Source organism: Cupressus sempervirens, chromosome 1, assembly GCF_028749045.1.
Source record: "Cupressus sempervirens isolate cs-2001-9-10 chromosome 1, ASM2874904v1, whole genome shotgun sequence".
Classification (NCBI taxonomy): Eukaryota; Viridiplantae; Streptophyta; class Pinopsida; order Cupressales; family Cupressaceae; genus Cupressus; species Cupressus sempervirens.
In genome coordinates this window covers 381,935,555-381,961,065 of record NC_143118.1, presented here as the reverse complement: position 1 = coordinate 381,961,065, position 25,511 = coordinate 381,935,555, and the positions used below count along the sequence as shown (strand labels likewise).

Sequence of the window (25,511 nt, the reverse complement as noted above, 5' to 3'; positions counted from 1 at the left end):
AAATTCAAATACGATCTTAAAAAAATACCTAAAAATCATAAAATGTCCTGAAAAAAAACCTAAAAATCATAAAATGACCTGAAGAAATCAGTCACATAAAAAAATCAAATATCCCCAAAAACCCTAAAAATCATAAAACTCATCAAAAATTTGCAATAAACTTTGTACATATTCACTGTGGATAACCACCCCTTTTGCGTTCACACTTGCACTTTGCAGACTGAAATCCAAAGCACTACGCTTCAATGCCAATCATAATATCTGTGCAGCATGAACCAGCAATCAATCTAACATGTCACTATGAACTTATCAACTGAATCCACAACTAGAACTATCACATTATCAACATGTCGAACACTATCTACACACCTAAAACATTAACAAGAATGTAATAATGGACAAGAATAGCTGTTGGCTCACGCTATTTAGTGAGTGAATTATTTTTGCTTTGTTTTTTTCTTTGATCATGTCCCTATGCTACTCGATGATATAAATTGATCTATGAGAGTGGCTAGGATGGTTCATGGTCATCTTTTTCCATTTCTTTCTGTTACAATGTACCTTTTGAGAGTTTGGGGCATGTACATATGCCTCAGGAAGGACAAGGTCATTCTTTGTTTGCATCATGCTTGTTTATGCAAAAGGCTTGCATTTGCGCTCTGGCCCTTTATGCCATGATGCGTTGCATTCCATTTGCCATATCAAAATAAAGCTCCATTTGACATATATTGCACTTTCTAGAAGCAAAAGTCTTTCCATCATACTAACATCTCCTCATCTCATCTTTCTTCTTCATCTCATTCTCCATCACCATGATCATGTCTTCTAATTCACCAAATCATCTTTATCTTGCATTCACGCATTCTTGCATCATCCTACACTGTCAATCACCTTTCTTTGGCTTTCCACCTGGTTCAACCTCAGTCTGACATTTGTCTCATCATCTTCGACCAAATACAACCATTTTTGATGATTTCCCTCATGTTATGACATCTTTCCATCATTTTGGGCATGTACGCACAGTTTCAGGTCATTCTGTCAGTTGCTATGGTTTTTTCTTCTTGTTGTCGATAAATTGACTTATCATATGCTTATCTTAGTCAATTTCTCGAGGGGGAACCCATATATATCATCCCTACTAGGGTATGTTGTGGCTTTCTCATCAGTTATTCTTTGATACAACACTCTAAATCACATTGTATCAAAGAGGGGCAAAATGTAGATGCTCAAAAATGGTTTGCATCTATGACCTCATCACTTTTTCATACTAATTTGTCCCATTTTGTCATTCTACTAACTTCGATCTTTTGGCCAGATTGACCATATTTTGTCATTTGTATCCCCTTTCACACCAATTTCATATCAACTTAGAATCATATCAAATCAACTCAGAATCACCATAAATCAACTTAGAATCACTCAAAATCGGTCCTAATCAACCCAAAACATATCAAACATCCTAGATCAATCATCATTTATTCGCTCCTAGGCATTGTTTTGGCTTTCAGTGTCTTGGAAACCTATCAACTTATCAATCTTATCAATTTGACCTTAGTACTGTCATGGCTCTCAGTACTAGGTCAAAATATCATTCATGTCATTCAATCTTTGACATTGTTGAGGCTTCCAATGTCAGATCATGGCATCATCAACCATTTTAATAATATTGATAGTGTTCGTCAACGTTATTATGATCAAACCTTATCAATCAATTTCAATCCTGTAGCATTTACAATGTCGGTTAAATGTTACATATCAATTAATTCATGTCATGTGTCCTTGGCATGTTATCAATTTTGATCTATCAATTAATTTGACCATGGATTTGGTCTACCTTTTCATCATCTTATTCAATATCCATCATCGTCACATTTTCATCAAAGGATACGATCGCATTCATTTAATCAATTTGGCCAATCGTCTACTAATTTTCTCTATAGGATTAAATAACCCATAATTTAATTCTATTATTCTCACTAATTATTCCTCCTGATTATCATCCTCAATTAATTAATTATATTAATTAATTGATTCATTATCTGCAAACCTTGGAAATTTACAATTTCCTAAGTTCCATTTTCCATCATTAATTCCATTTTCTACTAATTCTTATTTTGTGGAATAAAAGGATTTTTAATTCAAATATTCCATAAAATATTTCATCATCATGACACTTGGATGTGACACCTCATGGATTCTCCTTTGACACTTGGCTGAGATTTGTCATAATCAAATATTATTACCTCTTACGCATGTCCCTATTTGGCTTATTCGTCATAGATTCTTGGCTTTAAGTGGGTTGAGGAATCTTATGACGCGTCATAGGTTCTCTTCCAAATTTGACTCTCGTGTGTCATAGAATCTTACTTTTGGCATATTCTGTCATATGCATCATAGGAATTATTATTACCTCTTACGCATGTCCCTATTTGGCTTATTCATCATAGATTCTTCGCTTTAAGTGGGTTGAGAAATCTTATGACGTGTCATAGACTCTCTTCCACATTTAGCCAAATTTGACTCTCATGTGTCATAGAATCTTACATTTGGCATATTCTGTCGTATGCATCATAGGAATCTCTTGCCACATCACATATCTATGGGTGGAAAATTCAATGCTCTCACTCTCCATGAAAATTATAAAATGGACACCCTTCCTCTCATTTCAGAGCTAGATGCTTAAGTCTTGAGTCCTTGAATCTTTGAGTTTTTGAGTCTCTACTAATTTGCATTTTGCATTCTCTCTCTCACATAAAATCACACTTCAAGTATTCTCATGGCATTATCACTATCATAGGCTTTTGCTTCAATTTTGTGTGCACTATAGGAAACTTTGGAGCTACAATCATTTGGAGAAGAAAGAAGGACATGGGAGCTACAAATGGAAAAGGGAGTTTTTGATTATGTTTTCTTTCTTTTGTTTAGTTTGGCTTTCATGGTAGACTAGTGGGTGCTAACATATGATTATTGAGTTTGTGATTTCCTCATAGTATGTTATGCTTTTAGCCCATTTTCTGGTCCTACACATATCTAGAATATATCTAGAATAAAAAAGTTAACGACAACCATTAGCAGCAAGAAATTATGCAAGGAAAAGAAGAAAACTCAAAAAATGAAGATAATTAGGCATACAAGCTGGAAAAAAAAAAAACCCAGAAAGGAATCAAGGTTCAAGGAAGAAAAGAGCATGGAAAATAATGAGAAGATTCTTGAAGAATCAGAAAACAAAATTCTTTTCTCTGGAAAGTCTCTAGAAAGAGAAAATGCAAAGGGTCCAAAAGAAATAAGGGAAACTCCTCAGCAAAAAGGGGTAGAGTAGGTCAAAGAGAACACAGACAATAAAACTATGTACCAGATTTTGGCAGATACCAAGCACAACTCAAGAATCACTATTCTATTAGATGAGTGAACATAAAACAAAGGTAAAGGATCAAAGTAAGATAGAAGGTATTATAATACAAGATTTACAAGAATTCTTGAATAAGGATGTGACAAAAAATGAAGAGATGGAAATGATATTTTTAGATGAGGCAGAGAAAGAGAAGCTAGAACAATTAACTGATGAATTGATACAAGTTTTTAATTTTGACAATATTGATAACAACAATGAATCACAAAAACAAGATTTATTATAGTAAGTATTAAAAATAGGCAGAGATAATTACACATTTGGAGATTTGAGAAGAGATATGCTACTCATTGAGGATGAAGATAAGAGTTATAAAGATTCACAAAAAATTGAAATTGAAACAATAATAGATGAAGGAGACAATATGGAATTAAACAATACATGGGGCAATCCAACTTTAGCAGATAATATACACACAGATAATCAAATAAATTTTGCAAAATTAATAATGAAAGAATCAAAAAATGAAAAAAAATGTGAGAAAGAGAGAAAGCAATCTAAAAGTGTTTTAAATGTACAAGAGAATATAGAGCAACTAGGTATTTGGATGAATCAAGAAGGGATAAATTCCCCTAATTATGGCAGAGTTAAAGAAAAAAGAGGAAGGGAGTCACTTAAAGAATTCATAGAAGTAGATGGTCAGGCAAAAGAATAGAAAAAAATTAATCAGTTACTTAACAGAGGGAAGGGGAAGATCCTTCCCAAGACATTATGAAGGTCGCCACTTGGAATGCTAGGGGCTTAAATGCACCTAGCAAGAAATGATTACTAAAACATAACTTAAAAAATTTTGATTCTAAAATTATAATGTTACAAGAAACAAAACTAAATAAGGAAAAAGGAATTAAATTAGAAAAGAAACTAGGAAATTGGAACATTAACTTTTACAAATCGAGAGAAGTTTCAGGGGGATTAGGAATGATTTGGAACCCCAGGAAAAAAATTCTAAATTTAATTCAATCTAATAACTCTTAGATGAGTAACTGAATTAAAAGCATTGAGACTAACCTATAAATAATATTAATAAGCATATATGGTCCAATACAGAACATAGATAAAAAAATTATTATGGGAAGAAATAAAAGGATTTATAAAACACCATAGTAATGAATGCATTCTCATAGGTGGAGATTTTAATACTATCATAAATCTAGATGAAAAATTTGGAAGCAATCAGCATAGCTCTCAAGCATCACTAGAATTTAAAAAATGGATAGATAGTAATAACCTTATCGATGTTCTTATTAACAACAATAAATTCACATGGAATAATAGAAGGAAAGAATTTTCATTTATAGCTAAGAAATTGGATAGATTCTTTTTTAAAGGTGAATTAGATTTAGAATTACAAGCGTCAATACTTCCTATAGTAGGATCTGATCAGTTTCTTGTTAGAATTGAAATTAGTGAACCCACTAAACATGTCAGAAATCCTTTTAAATGCAAAAAACTATGGTTTCTAGATAATAATAAAAATTATGGATCTCATGAGAAAATGGTGGAATCAAGGCAATTTTAAAGGCTTGAAAATGTATATATTTGTATCTAAAATGAAAATGATTAAAGAAAATATACATAAGTGGAATAAAGAACAATTTAACAATATATTTAAAGAAAAAATAGAAATAGAAGAAAGAATAAAATAATTAAATATGGAAGTAACTACAAAAGGTATGAATTACGAGACTTTTGTCTTATAAAAAGAACTACTAGCGAAGTAGGAAAACATTCTTGAAAGGGAAGAAATATTCTAGAGGCAAAAAATTAGGGAAAGATGGCTAGAAGAAGGGGATCACAGTACTAAATATTTCCATAACAGGACTTTGTACAACAGAGCTAAAAGAAAAATTATTAAAATTAAAGAAGAGTCAGGTTCCATTATTGAAAATCTAGAAAATATAGCAAAGACATTTGTAGAACATTTCTATAAGCTACTAAATAATTTTGATAGTTCAAATAGGCTAGCTCAAGCAAAAATACTTGAAAACATACCAAAAGTAGTCTCTCAATAAGATAATAAAACATTAAATGCACCCATATCATTGGAAGAAGTTGGAGTTGTGCTATTCAATATGAATCCTGACAATTCTCCAAGACCAAATGCATTTCAAGCTTTCTTCTACCAAAAATGTTGGGATATTATTGGTATTGATCTATGGAAAGCTATTGAAGCATCAAGAAATGGGGGTTCGTTACTAGTGAAAATTAATAACACCTTTCTCACCTTAATACCCAAAAAAGATGACCCTGAAACTCCAAGGGATTTTAGACCTATAGCCCTTTGCAATACCATGTACAAAATCATATCCAAAATTCTAGCAAATAGAATGAAACCAATCCTACATAAGATAATATCAAAAGAACAAACAAGTTTTGTACTAGGAAGATCAATTTTAGATGGGATACTCATTATTCAAGGAACACTACACATAGCCAATAAGAATAAAATGGCAAGCATGTTCATGAAATTGGATATTCAAAAAACATACAACATGGTTGATTGGAGATTTCTATGCAAAATACTAGAAGCCGTCGGATTCTCTCGCCAGTGGATTAATCTTCTATACCAATGCATTTCAACAAGTAAAATTTTAGTGCTTACTAATGGAACTCCTGAAGGCTTCTTTGATACTTCTAGAGATATTAGACAAGGAAAACCCCTATCCTCATTCCTCTACATCATTATGGTAGAAACTATTGTTAGAGCAATTACTAAAGCTCAATTGGATGGTAAAATTAGTGGTATTTCAGTAACTAAGAATATAACTAATATAACCCATCAACAATGTGCAGATGATATCATTCTACCCGGGGAAAGTACTGTTGGTGTAAATATGTACTTTACTATTTACACAAGTAGTTAAGTTTACTTAGGTTAATGAATTATTTAATTATTTTGCATTATTTTATTATTTTTATTTATGAGATACTTAGGAGTTTGCACACCTTTTGAGTTGTCATGTAGACAACACAAGAGTATGCAACTCTATTTGAGGACATGGTGTCTACAACACTGTTTTTCGTGTCCCATCCTTGTAGGCTTATCCTCTCATCACCACACTTACTTCTGTGCTTAATGGAGGATAATCCATATCTAGCGGACATGTGCTTGGTTTTATGACACATCATGATGCTAACTTCTATGCATTCTAGAAGCTCTCCTGAGGCCTTTATATTCAGGCACTCCTAGTGAACTCTTATGGAGAACCAATTATTGAATACATTGTTATTCTGATCATACTCTCACTCTCTCTCTTGGTCTATTGTGTGCTTGTGTTTGAGTTCTTAGTTCTTGGGTGAATTTTTTCCTTAGGCAAATTCTTACATAGTATCAGAGAAACTTGGAGATTTTCTCATCACAAGTCATTCGAGATCTCTTGTTTGCTTCATCACCTCAGCCCAAATCTAGAGTGCTACAGAAATTGGGAGCGTCCAGCACCAGATCTGACCTTGCCATTGCGTTTGAAACACTAAACGGATGAAAATTGATTGTAAACTTGACTACCTTGGCCCAAAGTCGACCACGAGGAAAATGTTTTTTGCAAATTGGAACTCAGAGGCCCTGATTTGTAGTATGGGTATGATATTCATTTTTAGATCTGTGATTTAATTTTAATTTGGATATGTTCTTTCTCTGTATTCATCATTTTTTTGGTCAAAATTTTGAAAATTATTTTTCAGCCCTTCGGGCACATAGAGAAATTTTTTTTGACAGACCCGGGCAGTGACACCCTAGATCTGTCATTTGGAGGATTTTTTTTTTTGCAAAGTATTTTTACACCCACTAGCCATCCTACTTTCATTTTGCAGAGAGGGAAATCTGACCAAATTTCCCCACCGGCACATCTTCCCAACTCTCTGCCCGGCTGAGCACTAGTACATTTGACCCTATTTTTCGACCAAAATTTTTGACCATCTATTAAAATGTTTTAGATTGGTCGACATATGGAAAGAAAAACATCTTTTTTTTAAAATCCATTTTCGTGTTGGTCAAAATTTTGACCAACACAGGCTTCATAATGTTAAACTGAAAAAGGGATTTCGCTATTTCATTGTTATGCATTTGCCCACATGCGAGAGCTGCATACAAAAATGGTTTTCACTCTTCTGAATGCCTCAGAAAGATCTGTCCTCATTGTGAAATGCTGGTAGATGCTCTTTGTAAGTTTCTCTTGTCTTCATTCATCCATTTTCATTTTGATTTGAGATCGATTGGTGGAGTATTGAGGAAGAATGACTTGCTATAATAGTGGAAGCCGTGGGCGTGCCCTAGTTTGTCATTTTTTAAGCTTCAAACTTCTGTTTCTTCCAATGAACCGATAGATGCCTTTAAATTTTGGGGAGGAAGAATGGGCACATAATATCAGTTTCATTTAGGGATAACATTCCAAACGCATAGAGTAAAATATGTCAAATTTCACGACTCTACTTCGAGTATATGAGTGCTATCGGAAGAATGGAAAACTGGAATGCAGATAGGACATATTAGATAATATAAGGGTGTCCCCCCAAAGATTTGATTCCCATCGCTGCTATCATTCAACTTATCTTGTGGCGACCAGGGATATCAAGTCTTGTGTGTTCAACAATGAAAACATGAACTGTTGAAACCTCCTCTGTATTCGCTGCTGCTGACTAGGCCCTGCCAGATAGTGATAACTCTGCAATCTCTTCTGCATCCCCCATCTTGAACCACCACCATAAAAATCTATTCTACCCAGCCACACAATTAGGGATGTGGAGCCATAAACCTGAAATTCCAAGTCAAGCATAAAACCTCTAATCAATAGCAATTAGTCACAGATTCATGACCCAAGGAAAAGCAGAGGTTATGAACTAAATGATAAACAATCACACATAATGAGACCTATAGAATTAGGAATTAGGTTGCAAACCTGTAATCTCCTTCCATTTTTCATGATCTCGTGATTCCCTCTCATTTTGATGAATCCTCCACCTAATCTCTCTGCCAATATTTTCAATTTTTTGAGTAGATAAATGATCTTGAGCTCTTCTCCTCCCCTATCGAGGAGACCCCCAACCTACAGTTTGTTTTTGAAAGACTTACCTTGAATATTTTTCAAAGTTTGTTTTCTTTTTGTTAACTCATGTTTAAATATTGGTGCTCGAAGACCATAGTTTGGGTTCAAAAGACTTACCTCAAATCAAATCCATCATGGCCTTGAGTAGGAGCCAAGTCTAAGACACCTTACTACATGCCCTTGGATATTCAGATCCCACTGAATATACAGAGAAAAAGATTTTTGAAAAAAAGTTTCAATAAAATCTTAGCACATCTATGAATGTTTAATAGAATTATTCATTAAGAATGATTTTTTTATGATTTGGGTCATAAAATTAATCCAAACCCTGGCATTTCAATCCAATGGCATAGATTATGTATCTAACTGATCTTTTTCAAATAGAGTTTCCCAGTTGTTTTCTCCCATGAGTTGTTTATTGTCAGAATAATGGAGTGCAAGACAATAATTCAAATCTCCAAGCCAAATAATTCACCAGCAAAAGGAAAGAAAACATAGAACCAAATCAGACAGACAGCATATTACCTAAACCTTTGTTATAAATTATTATAGATAATTGTAAGATCTCATATGAAGTTTTCTCATTTTCTTTTTCTTTAAAAATTTAATGGTATTGAGTTATTTAATATCTATTTGGGAGTATAAGGATACAATATTAAAACCTACTCATGCTCCAAAATTCTCTCTGGGGTTTTCTGTGAGAGAATCTTGTTTGTTTGGCAAAAGTGGGTCTTCTTCATTATCTCCCTCACATCAGAATTCCTCAATATCTCATCACCTTCTTTCTCTCCTGATGTCAAATGGCTACAAACAAAGTAGAAGCTTGTCTGATTGAATAGCATGCTGATCGAAATAGAGCCATGTAAACAAGTAAAATATCTATTAAATAGGTATTCCTCTGGAGTATGAGTAATCTTAGATACAAGAATATTGAACAACTTTTAAAATCTTGAAATGAACTATTCCCTACAATAATAGTTCATTTGAATAGTGTGGAAAACATGAAACAAGTTTTCTAATTATGCCTTGTTTCCAAGGTAGCCCATTATTCCACAACCAACACAAGAAACTTTTATATCTCTGACATGTTTTCTCAGATCACTACGAACCCAAACACAAAGAAAAATGCCAACCATCTGTTTGCTAGCTGCCAAGCAATAATTTGGCCCACTTGAATTAAAGTTGTAATTCATCTCACCCAAGTTGGATGAGGATCTTTCTGATGAAGAACTATATGAGATTGGGCTATGGTAAAGAGAATATGGTGAATCTCTCCCACTGAATGAACTTTCATCTTCTGATGAAAGTGACCCAGATGGAGCAAAATTATTATGCCCTTGACAACCCTCAAAATCAGAATCAAAACTGTAAATTTGATCCTCTGAAGATATTGACCCATCCTTTCTACAAAATGTAAAACTGATGCTTTGATTTCTATCTTTGTTCAATGTATGGTGAATAAGGGCTAACCATTTTGCAGCGGGACCATTGTCTTCTATACCCAATATGTTCCCAGCATTTAATGGTACAATTTCCTGAAACCTGCAAAAACAATTGAGATATCCAAAAAAGGGGGTTAAAACTAAGGAATATAATATCTTCTCTGAGAGGAGATAATATCAATGTCAATAAATGAAAAGGTCATGGGAAGACTTCTTTTTTGATGTTCGATGAATATCTTTCACTTTCAGTGGTTTGGAGAGAACAATTAGTTAGTTGATTTTTAATTATATAAATATATTCATTATATATAAATTATAAGTTATATAAAAATAATTAATTTTGATAACAAATGCATTAAGCATAAATAGACTAATAATTAAATGTTAAAATGAGTATCTTTTGAAAGTTTTAGTTATGTATGTATATGACGTAGTAACTAAATGCAATTAAATGGATCCTTTACTTTTGAAAGAGAGGTTTTGTAAAATATGGGATTCAGGGATTGTGAAGCCTTAATTAGTGATGTTTCTATCATTTTTTAAGAGTATTACCATGACTTTTAGCTTTTTCCTTTTTATCCACAAATTGATGGCTTTATGTGAGTAAGATTCCCATTATGGAAGACACTGCTTAAGGTTCATGGAATTTCATAATTTATTAGTTGCTCTATCAATATATTGAATGCTCAGATTCCAAGTTTTTGAGAAAAAGGTTTAGATTTTGAGATTGAGAACTTAGTTTTGCCAATGCAATCTATAATTTTCTAAGTTTAAGCAGTTATTTTTTAAACTATAAAAATGAATAGTAGAAAAAATGCAACAGAATATTATTTAGGAGAAAGTTGTTGTTCCTAATTGAAACTGATTGACAGCAAGCTAATTACATTTAATACAGCTCTTATTGCCAACATTTTTCAATATACACTTCATTCATGACATCTTTTTTGTTCAGACACCAAGCTTTTGATTAGTCTAACTCAAGTTTTTATCCAAGAAATTCAGTCTTTTGGCAGCTGCTATCTATGCTTGTGAAGTTTGTATTTGATTTGTTTATTGTTAGTTGTTGATGGTCAACATGCAGTAAAATTGACTAACTGGCATGTTGGGGTAATCAAACTGAAAAAAGTAAAATGAAAGCTATTTATTTTTAGACCTCAAATGCACGCTACACAGGCACAGTTGTTATACTACACCTGCAATTAAAGATAGTGAGATGAGATTCCACTTGATAATCTCTAGAAGATAGTTGATCAAGGGCAACTTCCAAGAAAATCAAAATATTGGATGAACACTTAGCCAAAGGAGGAATCAGCCTGGCCCAACAGGAATAGGATTACCTGTATGCACCTAACAAAATGACTTACCCATGAATTGAAACCCAATTGACTAGAAAAAGAAGAGTAAACACGTTTTCTATTGATACAACTGATTGGAATGAGATGAGAGGATATTGTTTTTACCCAAAAACATAGATATCTGCTAGAGTTGATGATACCCATTCATCCAAATTGAGGCCACTATGGGGCACTTCACCTCCTACATTCCATGTTCCCACAAATACCCTGCAACCCCAAAAAAACAAATTGAAGTCATATTTTTCTTGTAATGCAACATGGGTTAAATTGATAGCTCAGTGTTTTAGAAGAAAAGATTTTATAGGCAGTGGCAAAACAGTAACACCTTATCAAATCTCAGCTGAATTTATCTGAATCCACTTTAATGAGTGATATACCTTAGATCTTGCACATTTGTATCCTGAGACATATATGGCTCATGTCTTTCTAGTGTGTCATATGTAGGTCTGGTCACCAAATTTTTTGTCATGTTCAAGAAAAGTAGTAAGAATTACAGCTGTGCTAATTCAAATATACAAATAGGATCATGGAAGCTGATTCAAAATGTTGATTAATACAAAATCTAATTGTACCAACTTATCATTTTTATTTGTATCAAGTATGAAACCTTGAAAACTTGAATTCTACTTGGCCACTAAATAGACCTCCCCTCATTAGAAAATCTAATAACAATTGACAGCAATGCAAAGACAGGAAAGAGTGGTTCGCAATGAGTTGATGTCTTTTGGTAAGTTATCAAATTAACACCCAACTTATCAGTGTTTTCAAAACAGTGATTTGAGCACCAAAATATTTGACCTTATACTAGAAAAATTAACTTTTTTTAAGAGCATTGATCTGTAGTATTAGAGGTCTCCTTGAGAAATTTGAAATATCTTAGGATAAACTACACTTCATTGAAGCAAGCTAGAAAGTTTTCAAAAGTAAAAGCAATAGTGCAATATGACCATGAAGATCCAAAACAAGGACAAACTAAACCATAGTTATAAAAATCAGGTGCATATTCTTCCTTGTGAGAATGGGATTACCTTCAATAAATCCATCAGCTTGAAACTTTTTAGGTTTTGACTTTATATTTAGCCATTTCCTGGCAACCAACTTTGGCCATGAATACTGCACATACAAAAAACCAAGCAAGATCATTTAATCAACTTCATTGTCTACAAAATATGGGTCGATCAATGTATATGGTAATGTTAAAAGAGTGTTTCGGTGAAACATGCCTTATTCTTCTTTTCATCCATTGGTAGAGACAAGTTGAATATAATGATGATGTAGCCAGAAATGTGGGTCTTAAGAGTTTAGCAACCCTACCACTCTTTTATATAGATAGCAGAGAACGGATGGAAACATTTTCTTATTTATAGAGATTCTGCTTAGCTATGGCCTGATGTCACAGCTAAGAAGAAATATATTTGTAAATAAGAATGGAGAACCACTATTTTGACAACCAACCAAAAGACCAGACATAGAAGGCTCTATCAATGGAGAAGAATGATTTTGACTTATTAGTTGGAATGTCAAGGTTTACATGGCCTGCAATTTATAAAAAGTATTATGTATTTTAAAGTATGATTTGAACTAATCACATGGTTACACCGAGCTTCTCTTTTCGTGGATATTTATAGTTTAAGATCTAAAAGTTTGAGCAATAGGTTGAGTGGGGAAAATGTTATGAAATCATGTTTTAGCTTAGAAATTGACATGTGGAATTATCATATTGACATTTGATTTTATATTCAAATTTAGTAACTACTAAAAGTTGATAGAAATCATATTTTATGGGAAGAATAATGGCTACCCAATTTAAAATTTGAAATTGGATGGTACATGTTAGAAGCATCTCTTACTTTGAATGGAGTTAATAATTTCTATAAAGTATTTAAAAGTAAACAAATTATTTGTAAGTAAGCAATGTATTGAAATTGAAATTATAAGAATTGAGATTTTAAAATCTTAAATTCATGAAAGTTGATATTTCTTTATTTAATAGATTAGTGTTTGTTATGTTCTTATGTATAAAGAAGTATATTCCATTACTTATCCCATTTGACCTCAAGACAAGCATGTGACAAAATATTATTCATACTTTTGTTGATAAAAAACCCTTTGTTGCTGACATACTGAAATATAAAATATGAAATGCACAGCCAAGATAAATTAATAAATGAAGTAAAATATGAAAGATTAATTACACTAAGTTGCCAATTGTGTTTGGAAATGAAGTGAAAAATAGTGTTTTTCTTAAAAACTATAGGCAAAAAAAGGTTTTAATGTGGATTTGGACAAGTATTAGCACAAAAATTGTGTTTTTCCCTACTGCCAAATCAGTTTTATAGGGAAGAATCACCATGAATTTAATAACGACTCGCGTAGCAATCTGGCTTGTGAGTACTAAACAAGTTTTGCAATTATGGTTAGAATGTTTTACTCTTTTCTTACCTCATTTGTCCGGGTCTGAATGCATTGATGCTTCTTAGGCTTCAGTCTCACGACCCCATTAATTAAGTCTATTTTACAAAAAATATTTTTAGCTGGGACTTGTGTGAGCTTTAGAATTAACTTTTCCTATGTTTGGATAGAATTAAAATTAAAATTAAAACTTTAAATGTTGTATGTATATTTCTCTCTTTTGATTTTTTTTATTCTCTTGCTCTAGGAACAACTCTTCCTATATCATTTCCAGTTGATTGTTATTTGAGACTGGCACTCTAATGTTGTTTATCTAATCCCCTTATTCATGAAAACTAATATAGTTTAAAATTCAAGTTTAATTTATGTTTTCAAATAGGAGAAGGTTTTGCAATTTCTCACCTAGACCCTATCAAAGTGATTTTTTAATTTGTGTTTGGCTGCTTATAAGTTTTCATCTCTAGTAAATCGTTATCCTAAAGTTGTTTGCATTATGTGAAGATACTGTATCATTCTGATATTACTGTTGGTTGACTATAGGAACTTGGCTTCCATTGTGATAAAATTCAAGGTGAATGTCGTGCTAAATTTGCATGCCACCTAGATTGTTTTGCTTGGGTCAAGCGTGACAGTTATCTACCACAAGGTAGCCAGGGCCTGAAGGTGCTAGTTCTGTCTATCAAAACATTGTAACTTCTAATAGTTAAATAGCTTTTTGTTAGAGTTTCTATATTATGTTTAGAAGGAGCTTAAATTTAGAGAAATAGATCAAGACTTGCTCCAGATATTATTTAATCATTTGTGCTTGGTGAATGCATTTTATGCCCAGCTTGAAATTAAAATGGAATTTATCCTTGGCTTAGACTGTGTGAGTTTTCCTTTTTCACATATATGCCAAAATGATTTTTTTTTTGTTAATTGTAATTTTAATTCTATGAACCTCCTCTTATTTTCCCTTCAAGATCTTGTGTCTTACTGTCTTGATGTTTCTAAATAGTGGGCATATTCTTATGTATATTTCCTATGTTTGTGGCAGCAGTAACACTATAAACAGAAAAATTGTCATTAATTTTGGAGCTGTAGTTTTATTCTAGACTTGCAAAACCTCTTCATCTAGAAGTAGAACATCCCTGATCCAAACTTGGTAGAAAGTGTATGTTTCATTTTACATGTGTTCTGGAAGGTTACTTTTCAAACAATTTTATCTCAAGTTGCACTTTGCTTAATGGATATAATGCACTATGAACCTTTTAAATTGGTAGTTCCATGAATCTTGATTTTGTTTTAAGATAGGATAACAATTCAGTGGATGTCTTGTTTGAGATTAAAATGGTGGGTATATTTTTAATCTAGTTCTGTACCGTATTTCCTACCAGCTTTCTTCAACACACTGAAAAAGCTCTTTAAATGGCATTCTCTACATTTTGTTTTCTACATTTTTTGAGTTTTTTGTTTTTGGTGAATTGCTGTGAAAGGAGATTCCTCCCATTATATTGAAAAAAAGTAATTTGATTACAATGACTTCCTGTAATTTGGATAAGATCATGATGCGAATGCCTTGAGTGATGTCTTGCAGTCTTTTGATCTGATCAGGAGTAAAAAAGATTTCATTGAAGTTTATAAAATAAGCATATGTTTGCATGTTATTCGTTTCCAGTCTTTTCATCTGAGTGATGCATGCATCATGTCTTTGCTCTTGCTTGCTGTTGAAATGCATCCTCAACCAGGCCTCCTTTTGAATCTCTTCTCAAACCAGCAAGTGTCGTCAATGCCACAAACCTATAGACTCGATTCACTGTGTTGTTGATCACTCTTCTACCACATTCAAATTTGTTGAGTGATTTGTATTTTGTTTAGTAGATGTATTCATGTTTTAAGCTATAGACAATGAATCAAAAATATGTAAGTATTTGGCGGCAAATTAATATTACCAAGCATTTATCTTTTCCGGACCTGGAAGTCTAGGCCTGAAAATAAGCATCTTTTCATGGAAATCAAATTAAGTAGGGTTTCATATTTTACAAATGTTTAAATCTATTTTACATAAATTCCTGATCTAATAAAGCTGCTATTGTTGGTGGATACAGAATAGTTTGGAATCACCTAGTAGCATATTCAAAATGTCAAGCATGCAATGGGATCAGCTATACCATTTGGAAACAACTTGTGGTTCTCTTCTATACGAGCTGCAGGTAAAATTGTTTTATATGAGATTCTTTCTTTTTGTTGACAAAATGGATAAATTGTGTGCTTATTTTAGTTGAGTTCATGCCGGTTTTCCCACTGGGGAATTGTATCTTAAAGTTTGTTGGCCTTGCTGAATTTCTTTTAACTTTTTGAGTCTATTTCCTTTCAGTCGAAATATGTTTCTGATAAAAGAATTTGCAGATTTACACGGGTTTATTTTTCTGGGTATTAATGATATCTATGATGATGATAACATAATGAAGCTTATGAATCATAATGTTTTAATAGCCTGAAAGAGATTTGGGTGAGATATTAACTAGCAGTTGGTTGATTTTAGTTGATATGGGATGAAATAGGGGAACCGGATGATGAAAGAGCTAAAATGTTGCTTCAGCTTGAACAAGAGTGTTTGGAGGTATACACACAAAAAGTGGATCAAGCGAACTGATTGAGGGCTTAGCTTCATCAGATGATAGCAGATTATGAATCAGAGCTTGTTTCCATAATTTTAGTGCTTGGAGATCGCCCTCTACTCAAGCAGGTTCAGTAATAACTCGCAATAAGATTTAGTAAAATGTTTCTTACTTAATTATTATAGATAAACAATCTCCTAAACACATTATGAGAGACTCTTCAGACCACTTTGGCTTAATGGAATTTATGAGTCTTTCTATCATTACCTTTTATGTCAAAATTTTGAAGCGGAACATGTGCACACACTTTGATTATGTAGGGAGAAAGAAAGCTAGGTAGCTTGAAGGAACAACTCGAAGCTATTACTCCAAACTTGAAAGAAATGCGACGGAGAAAGGAAGACCGAATTAAGTAGATTATGGATGTTAAGACAAAAATTCAAAGGATTTCAAATGAAATTACTGGATATATGCAGCTCAATCCTTCTGTTGTTAGTGTAGACTATAGCAATTTATCTGTAAGAAAGCTTCAAGAATACCAGAGTCAACTCCAAGCACTTCAAGAGGAGAAGGTAAGGATTTTATGACTGGTTCATTTCATATTTTGCTCAAACATCTAGGCTTTGTTATGTTATGTTGGCGATTTTAAGGGATTCAGACTTTCTTTAGTCCAATGGCCAATTTGCGATATAGAATTATTGTTTGCAAGTATGGGGTAATATTATTACTCATGAGATCAATTGCAATCACTGTAGTTCAATCAGTTTTTCCTGCTATTAATTAACCTTTCTCTACTTTTCAGTGACACATTGCTTTAATCTTAATGCTTTGTTCACTCTCCCATCTTACTGAATGTTTGAAGTCTTGTTTTATATGTAGAGATCCTTTTAAAATATTTATTCTCTAGATTGCATATAAAATTCTAATATGTGACCCCAGTTATTCTAATATGATTCTAGCTTGAAAACATATTATGAGGTAGTTGTCATTGATGTCTATTTTTCATTTATGAGGGGCTTTTAATGCTTTCTTCACTCTTCCATCTTACTGAATGTTTGAAGTCTTGTTTTATATGTAGAGATCCTTTTAAAATATTTATTCTCTAGATTACATATAAAGTTCTAATATGTGACCCTAGTTATTCTTATCTGATTCTGGCTTGAAAACATATTATGAGGTAGTTGTCATTCATGTCTATTTTTCATTTATGAGGGGCTTTTTTTTAGACGCTAGACTGATTTTTTTTCATTTACTTTTTGCTAACATTTGATGAATTTTGGTAGCCAGTAACATAAGATGTGTCAAAATACCATTTCTTAAATTGTATATGTCAACCTACTTGTGCTTTGTCTTAATTTATCGTAAACTTCCTCTTGATTACCACATCATTTCATTTAATGTGTCCTGAAACCTTTATTACATTCATTGTCTCTATTCCACATTTCCTTGTTCTCACTCTCTGTTGTTTTTACCCCAGAATAATCACTTGTTCAAAGTAATTGAGTATTGTAATACCCTTCATGAATTATGCTCAGTCCTTGGCATAGATTTCTCATACACTGTGAAAGAAGTGCATCCAAGCTTGGATGAGTCAGAACAGGCAAAGAGCATTAGTGATGATACTATTGAAAGACTAGCAATGACAATTCATAGATTGCGAGAAGAAAAAAGAAATAGAATGCAAAAGGTAAGTTCTTTTATAGGGAATTTGTTTTAATTGCACAACTTATTTTATTTTGTTGTATTGTTTTGTGCAAGTTGTGTGTTTTGTGATCTGTGTCAGTGCTAAAACTCTTCTATTGTGGATGTTTACAGCTTCAAGATTTGGCTACTACTATGCTTGAACTCTGCAATTTAATGGACACACCTGTTGAAGAGAAACTCATGTTCCAGAGATTTACTTGTAATATTGTAGCTTCAGAGCATGAAATTTTCTCTCCCAATTCTTTGTCAAAGGAATTCATTGAAAATGTATGTAGGTTGACCTATATCCAATCTGATGTTTGTAGATATTGATGTCATTCTTGTGCATGTAAGCTCACTTTTTCTTTTTGTATATGTAATATGATTATGATTCTGCAGGTTGAAGCAGAGGTTGCAAGGCTAGAGGAGCTGAAAGGAAGCAAGATGAAGGAACTTGTTCTAAAGAAGCGAACAGAGTTGGAAGAAATTTGTAGAAGAACTCATCTTTTTTCAGAAAGTAATATTGCTATGGATGAAGCAATTGCCTCCCTGGATTCTGGTAAATTTTTCGCACTGCTTGTTTTGCTTCTTATGTTAGAATATAACCAAAGATATCTATTTTCACTTAGACAACTGATGTGATTTTGGTTTCATCTCTTAATGTTTTCAGGGTTGGTTGATCCATCAGTACTTCTTGAAACTGTTGAAGAACAAATTGCTTTGACTAAAGAAGAGGCATTTAGTAGGAAGGAAATCCTTGAGAAAGTTGAAAAATGGATATTTGCATGTGAAGAGGAGGTCTGGCTAGAGGATTATAGCAAGGTATACAAGATAACAAATAGTCAATTCTATATTTACAATAGTACGGTGCTTTTATCTAATGCTATGCATGAATCCAACAGGGATATGATACATGCATGTATTATTGTTGGATTTTTATTAATGTATGAACCTTTGCAAGCATTCAAGGCAAACATCATTTGTTCCAACAAGCATCAATCTGAACCAGAAAAGTTTTACAATGGGCATCTACTTGAGAGTGAAACATATATTGGAGGTCATGTTGAATGTCTTGAAAGTGGTGTCTTCCGCTCTGATCTTCCTACAAAATTTTGTCTTGAACCTTCAGCTTATCAGGTGCCTTTCTGGTCAAAATTTCTTTTGAAAGAATATATTTTGCAGGAATTTTTCGTTGAGTACTATGTTATCAAATTCTTCATTGGCAAGCCCAAAGTCTGGTCCCATTCTTGCAAAAGTCTGGTCCTTATCATATTCTTGCTAAAGTCTTTCCAAATTCTATTAAATGAACCCAACACAAATTTTGTAGATAATGCTTTGTCATATAAGACTTAGTTTTGCAATGTGTTTGTAACATCTGGCTCTGAATTTGCTGGTTCTTTGGTGTCTGCTGATTGGTGTAGGTATTGTTAAATGAGCATTGTGGAAGAAAGTAAAGTATTTTAGGGAATATACATCTCGAATAACAATCGTTGTTGGGGCAAAGCGTTCTTTGAGTATTGTAAGCATTTCACTTTACTACTTGGCTGCAGGGAATGCTGATTGGGGTGCTAGTTATTTCTTCAATATAGGAAATGTTAACAGTAACTGTGCTAGGATCTGTACAATGCTAGAGCCAAAAAGTTCATAGTAGCAGGGCTGTCAATCTTGGGATGTTCACCTTAAAATAGAACATTTCTTGCTATGGCAGCGAAGCCATGCAATGTAAGAATAAATGATGCATCACTCTACTTCAACAAAAACTGGGCACCTGCTCTCTCCAACTTGGAGAGCTCACTGCTAGGATCAACTATTGTTTACTCAGACATCTATGACATTGCAATGGATGTTGTTTCTTATCTATGACATCTATACAAGTTTTTCACCATATAGCTTGGATGGACCAAAAGATTCATCACTAGAACCTTGTAGTTCTGATTCTGATTGTGGATGTTCTCAAGCAAATCAGAATTCTACTTCTTACTAGAGTAATTCCTTCCAAACTTTGAAATTTCATATCAAACCAAACATTGAACTGATTAAAAATCCAACCTTGCTGATTGTGTGAATGTGTTCCATAAAGATATAGGTTTCACACATCACATATCCTTTTGTTATTCATTGATTACACGATCAATAAAAAAGTTAACTAAAATCTCTACATTTCATGTTATATCGATTTGCAGCATGTGCCTCATGGCTATGTTTTTGTGATGGGCAATAACCGAAACAACAACTGTGACTCTCATGTTTGGTAAGTAGAGTGGAAGCTTAAGTTTCTAATAGACTATGTGCCACCTATATTTTTATATCTGAATTTTAAATGGATTGACTCTGATTTTTCTTATTTTAAAACAGGGGATCTCTTCCTGTCAAGAACATTCTAGGAAGATATGTAATGTGTTATTTGTGACCGTCACAATTGGGATCCGACATATACAGACATCATTAGATTTTTAGAGGCACGAGATTTTCTAGGATGTTACTAGACAATAGCTTTTATGATAACATGAATTTCTTTTTGTGGAGAAAATCCTAGTAGTAGTCATGCATCATATGCAACCTTCAAATATTGGCAGGGACCCTGGTGGACAGAAAACTAGTGGTTGTGAGTATGTGTCATTGGAGTATCAATTCCTGATTAGGGTAAAGCTTCTTAGGAAAATGTTGTCTATAGTAAAATGTACAACTGTAGACTCTGAAAACTCACTTCTCAGTCACATAATTTGGTGGTTGTAATTTCCTTATGTTTCTGATTACGAGATACTACTTGAATTCTTCACAATTCAATGAATATAGAAACAGTTTCTTGTATTAAAGTAATATTTGAATGATTCTTACTTCCAAATGCATATACAATATGGTTTAGATCAAAATAATTATGATTGCATAACAATCAAGATGATATATATTTGCTATTTCTGATATACAAGAAATTACATGCAATGATTGAGGAAATTCTCAGTACCTTGTACTGTTCGTTGTGTCTGATATACAAGTAAGAATTTGCAAATATGCAGGCCGTCTCTAATATAACTTTATATTTAAGCTCTAAATATTGTGATAAGTTGTCTGATATGAGAATATAAATATACTCAAAGATGATGCCATTTCTGATGGTAGACTTTATATGCCTGCACTGAATGGGTGCCAAAGCCAATATGCTCTCTTACAGAGTGATCATTGTGAGATACAAAATATAATAAGTAGACTTGGTGAGCTGACTTAATGAGTCAACTCATTGAGGTGACTGGGTGGGGGTGACTTGGTGAGCTAACCTAGAGAGTTGGCCTAGGGGGCAAACTTGGTGAGCGAACTTAGAGAGTCGACTTGGTGAGTGTACTTCAATTGTCAGCTTGGCGAGCTGACTTGGGGAGCCGGCCTGACGATCTAACATGGTGAGTGGGCTTAAAGTGGTGACTTGGTGGGGAAAGTTGGTGAGTTGACTTAGCGAGGCCACTTAGAGATGCGACATGGCAAGCTGACTTGGTGAGCAAGCTCGATGAGCAGGCCTAAAGACTGACCTTGATGAGGCACTTTGGTGGGGTGACTTGATGACCAAACTCAAAGAGTCAACTTGGCGAGCATACTTGAATAGTCAACTTCATGGGGCAAGTTGGTGAGCCGACTTAGCGAGTCCACTTGGTGAGGCGAGAGGTGAGTCAACTTGGTGCGGTGACTTGGCAAGCTGACTTGGTGAGTGGACTTAAAGACTGACCTTGATGAGGTGCTTTGGTGGGGTGACTTGATGAGTGAACTTAAAGAGTCAACTTTGTGAGCATACTCGAACAATTGACTTGGTGACATGACTTGGTGGGCTTGCTTGGCAAGCCGACCTGGCATGCATACTTGAATAGTAGACTTGGTGAGCTAACTTAATGAGTCAACTCGTTGAGGTGACTGGGTGGGGGTGACTTGGTGAGCTGACCTAGAGAGTTGGCCTAGGGGGCAGACTTGGTGAGCAAACTTAGAGAGTCGACTTGGTGAGCGTACTTCAATTGTTACCTTGGCAAACTGACTTGGGGAGTCGGCCTGGTGATCTAACATGGTGAGTGGGCTTAAAGTGGCAACTTGGTGGGGCAAGTTGGCGAGCCAACTTAGCAAGGCCACTTAGAGACATGACATGGTGAGCTGACTTGGTGAGCAAGATCGATGAGCAGACCTAAAGACTGACCTTGATGAGGCACTTTGGTGGGGTGACTTGATGACTGAACTCAAAGAGTCAATTTGGCGAGCATACTTGCACTAGTGCATTTGGGTTCATTTTTTGACCTTCATTGATCAAATTTTCGACCCAATTTTCAACCAAATTTGACCAACCCATTGGTCAAAATTTTGACCAACTCACTAGTACATGATTTGTCTCAATCATATAACTAATTATATATTTTTCATATTAGTTACTATCAGTTTTTTTCAGGAATTCTATAAAACAGTTCACATGCCTTGCATATGATATGACATTTTACATGCATCCTGCACTCTCTCTCATCCAGCTAATGATGGATTACATAGAGTGATCTGAAACCATGATGCTAAAAAACACACAATCAAATCCAAAATGAACTTGCACTACAAATGGATTGTGGAAATCTGATATTGGTAAAATTGCATGCATGTCTACCAAGACAATTACAACTTAAACATATATTTGTCCTAGTAGACATGCATGCAAAATTAACAATATCAGATTTCCACAATCCATTTGTAATGCAAGTTCATTTTGGATTTGATTGTGTGTGTTTTTTAGCACGATGGTTTCAAATCACTCTCCATAATCCATCATCAACCGGATGAGAGAGTGCAGGATGCATGCAAAATGTCATATCATATGCAAGGCATGTGACTATTTTATAGAATGCCTACAAAAATTTTACACCTATCTGTTGGTAGAAATTTCTACCTTCATTAGTCAAAATTTCTACCTTCATTGGTCAAAATTTTTGACCTTCATTGGTCAAAATTTCTACCTTTATTGGTCAAAAATTTTGACCTTCATTGTTCAAAATTTCTACCTTCATTGGTTAAATTTTTTGACCTTCATTGGTCAAAATTTCTACCTTTATTGGTCGAAATTTTCTACCTTCATTGGTCGAAATTTCGACCAATTCATGGCAGAACTTGCACCATGGCTATGGAGGTTTTTTGACCAACGTATTGGTCGAAATTTTGACCAACCAGAAGGATGGTCAAAATTTTGACCGAAAATTTTTTGACCAATCGGTTGGTCGAAGTTGGTCGAAGTTTGGTCGAAAATTGGGTCAAAATTTTGACCAATAATGGTTGAAAAATGGTCTCAAATGTACTAGTGGAGCCCTTCAAATGATTCTTGCGACATTTATGTTGCTTAACGCGGCATAATTTATTTAAATAACCGTGAAACCCATAACACAATGCATGTGGGACTATTTACATACCCCATTAGCCATTAAAAAAACTTCTTGGCATTGCAGACCTACCTCCGGCAGCTTCTAATCCTCCTGCCCGCGACTGATCTCGACGATAGCTCACGTTTTTTGATGCCCGTAGTCTGATTTCCAGCATTGGTGAGATTCTTGCCCGTGCTTTTCAAACTTTTCCAATCTACAGAGACTCCAGCCCACATTGGTGTTCCCTGACAACAGGTTTACTTTTCCCGCCAAGCATTGGCACCAACAATATTTTTTTAGCATCGATTTCGTTTTAGCAGCGTCACGCATTCACGTTTCTCGGTGACTGTGCCCTGCATCATGAGACTCTAGCGGGGTTTCTTTTCCTAGTCTTTCTCCCATAGATTTGATATTACTGGTGATGCATTTTGATTTCACGGTGTCATTTGAAACCCTCGGTGCCCTTAAAACTCCTGCCCACGCTAGCAGACACTTGGGCAAATCACATTCTACCATGTAGGCCCTCAACCATGTCAGCACCAAAACTACTACGTGCCACGTGGAATCCAATTTCTTTTGCCACATCATCTGTACAGAGTTTGCCATGTCCCCAGATCCATACAGTACAAATGCATGACTCAGCCTGCCACGTCACCTAGGGTAGATTTTTTTGCTGACATCATCATTTTACTGGGTTAAAATTGATGCCTATCAAGACATCATTCCTAGTCATTTTTAAATTGCAGTGATGGTCATTTGACCATCAAATTTAGACTTGCAGTTTCTCCTCCAGACCCCTCTCTAGATTGTTTTTCAATTTGGCAGCCTGACTTTGTGAGCCCATAACTTGGACATCCGGACTCCAATTCAAGTGCAATTTTTTTTGAAATCAGGTAGAATTTTTTGAATTTTTTAGTGGTGGTCTTGTTTTCTAGTTTTGGTGCACAAATTTTGCAGAAATTGCATTTTTTGGTGATTGTACTTGCACAATCCTGCATTTTACAACTTTAGAAGCTCCGTACGGGCACATTTGGTCACTTTTTCAAGTTCTATTTTTTTTAAAAGTGCATTTTTTTGGTCTACTTTCAAGATCTAAAATTATATTCTAGGGTTGTGTGGACAAATTTCTCACTTTCAAAATTAGGCCTTCTTTGGCATTGTAAAGATTTGGTTCTTTTTCATAATTATTGTAAAACTAAGCTACAGTGCTTAAGTGATAGATTTCAGCCTCATAAGGTAGTTGTACAAGTAAAATTAGAAAGTTCACTTTGTTCATTTTGACAAGTGGCCCATTGTAAATGCACTACTTATAAAGTGCCAACAACATCTTTTTTGGGGGGTTCTTTTGATTGAGTGAAAAGGGGGGGGGGGGGGGGAGGGGGGTGTACTATGTTTCTTGTGTCTCTCTCTTGTGCTCTTTTCATTTTTGCATCATGGGTTTTAAATGTCCTTCTTTAACTTCACACAACTATTGTACATGGAAAGATATTGCATGGAGTAGATTAATGGAAAAAGGATATAGTCTTTATGTTGATGGTACAATTACCAAACCTACTGATGCTAAAGAATTCATTGAATGGACAAGACAAAACTGACAAGATTTAGGTGTAATTAGGAGTTGTGTACATGGGGATCTTCTCTTTCACATTAAAAATTGTTTAGAATCTAAGGAAGCTTGGGATAAACTTGAACAGTTGTATGGTAAAGTGGATGAAGAAAAGGGATTTCAAATTGAGGATGGTCTACTTCTCTTGGATCCTAAAAATTATGACACAACTCAAGATTACATCATCAAAGTCAATGAGTATAGGGCACTTCTAAAAGATTGTGGAAATCCCATGAAGGATGATAGGTTGATACATCACATCCTGAAGAGGCTACCTTCTGAGTACGCCAACTTTGTTTCAAGTTTTAATACTCACAAGTTAACCATGGGATCTGCTTACCAGAAGCCTTCCTTTGATGGATTTGTAGATACGTTGATTGTTGAACAATCTCACTTGGTGGATTTTGGACTTCTCAAGTTATCTAAGACCAAAGCCTTGGTGGCTAGTGATGCTCAGAAATCTAGTCAAGGGGGAAAAAGCAACAACAAGAAGAATCAGTGGAAGTAGAAAACACAATCTGAGACACAACATGACTCCTCTCAACAAGGTGGTTCTTCTTCAAACAAGAAGGGAAGTAATGAAAAGAAGGACAAAC

At 34.3% G+C, this 25,511-nt stretch overlaps 3 pseudogenes; 2 read left to right on the top strand and 1 right to left on the bottom strand.

Moving 5' to 3' along the window:
- Positions 1-633: 633 nt before the first annotated feature.
- On the bottom strand, positions 634-11,717 carry LOC149577865 (type I inositol polyphosphate 5-phosphatase 4-like; annotated as a pseudogene).
- Positions 11,718-15,672: 3,955 nt separating this feature from the next.
- Positions 15,673-20,353, top strand: LOC149577864 (65-kDa microtubule-associated protein 3-like; annotated as a pseudogene).
- A 134-nt stretch (positions 20,354-20,487) lies between these two features.
- LOC149577863 (metal tolerance protein 11-like) overlaps positions 20,488-25,511 on the top strand; it is a 28,044-nt pseudogene continuing 23,020 nt past the window's right edge.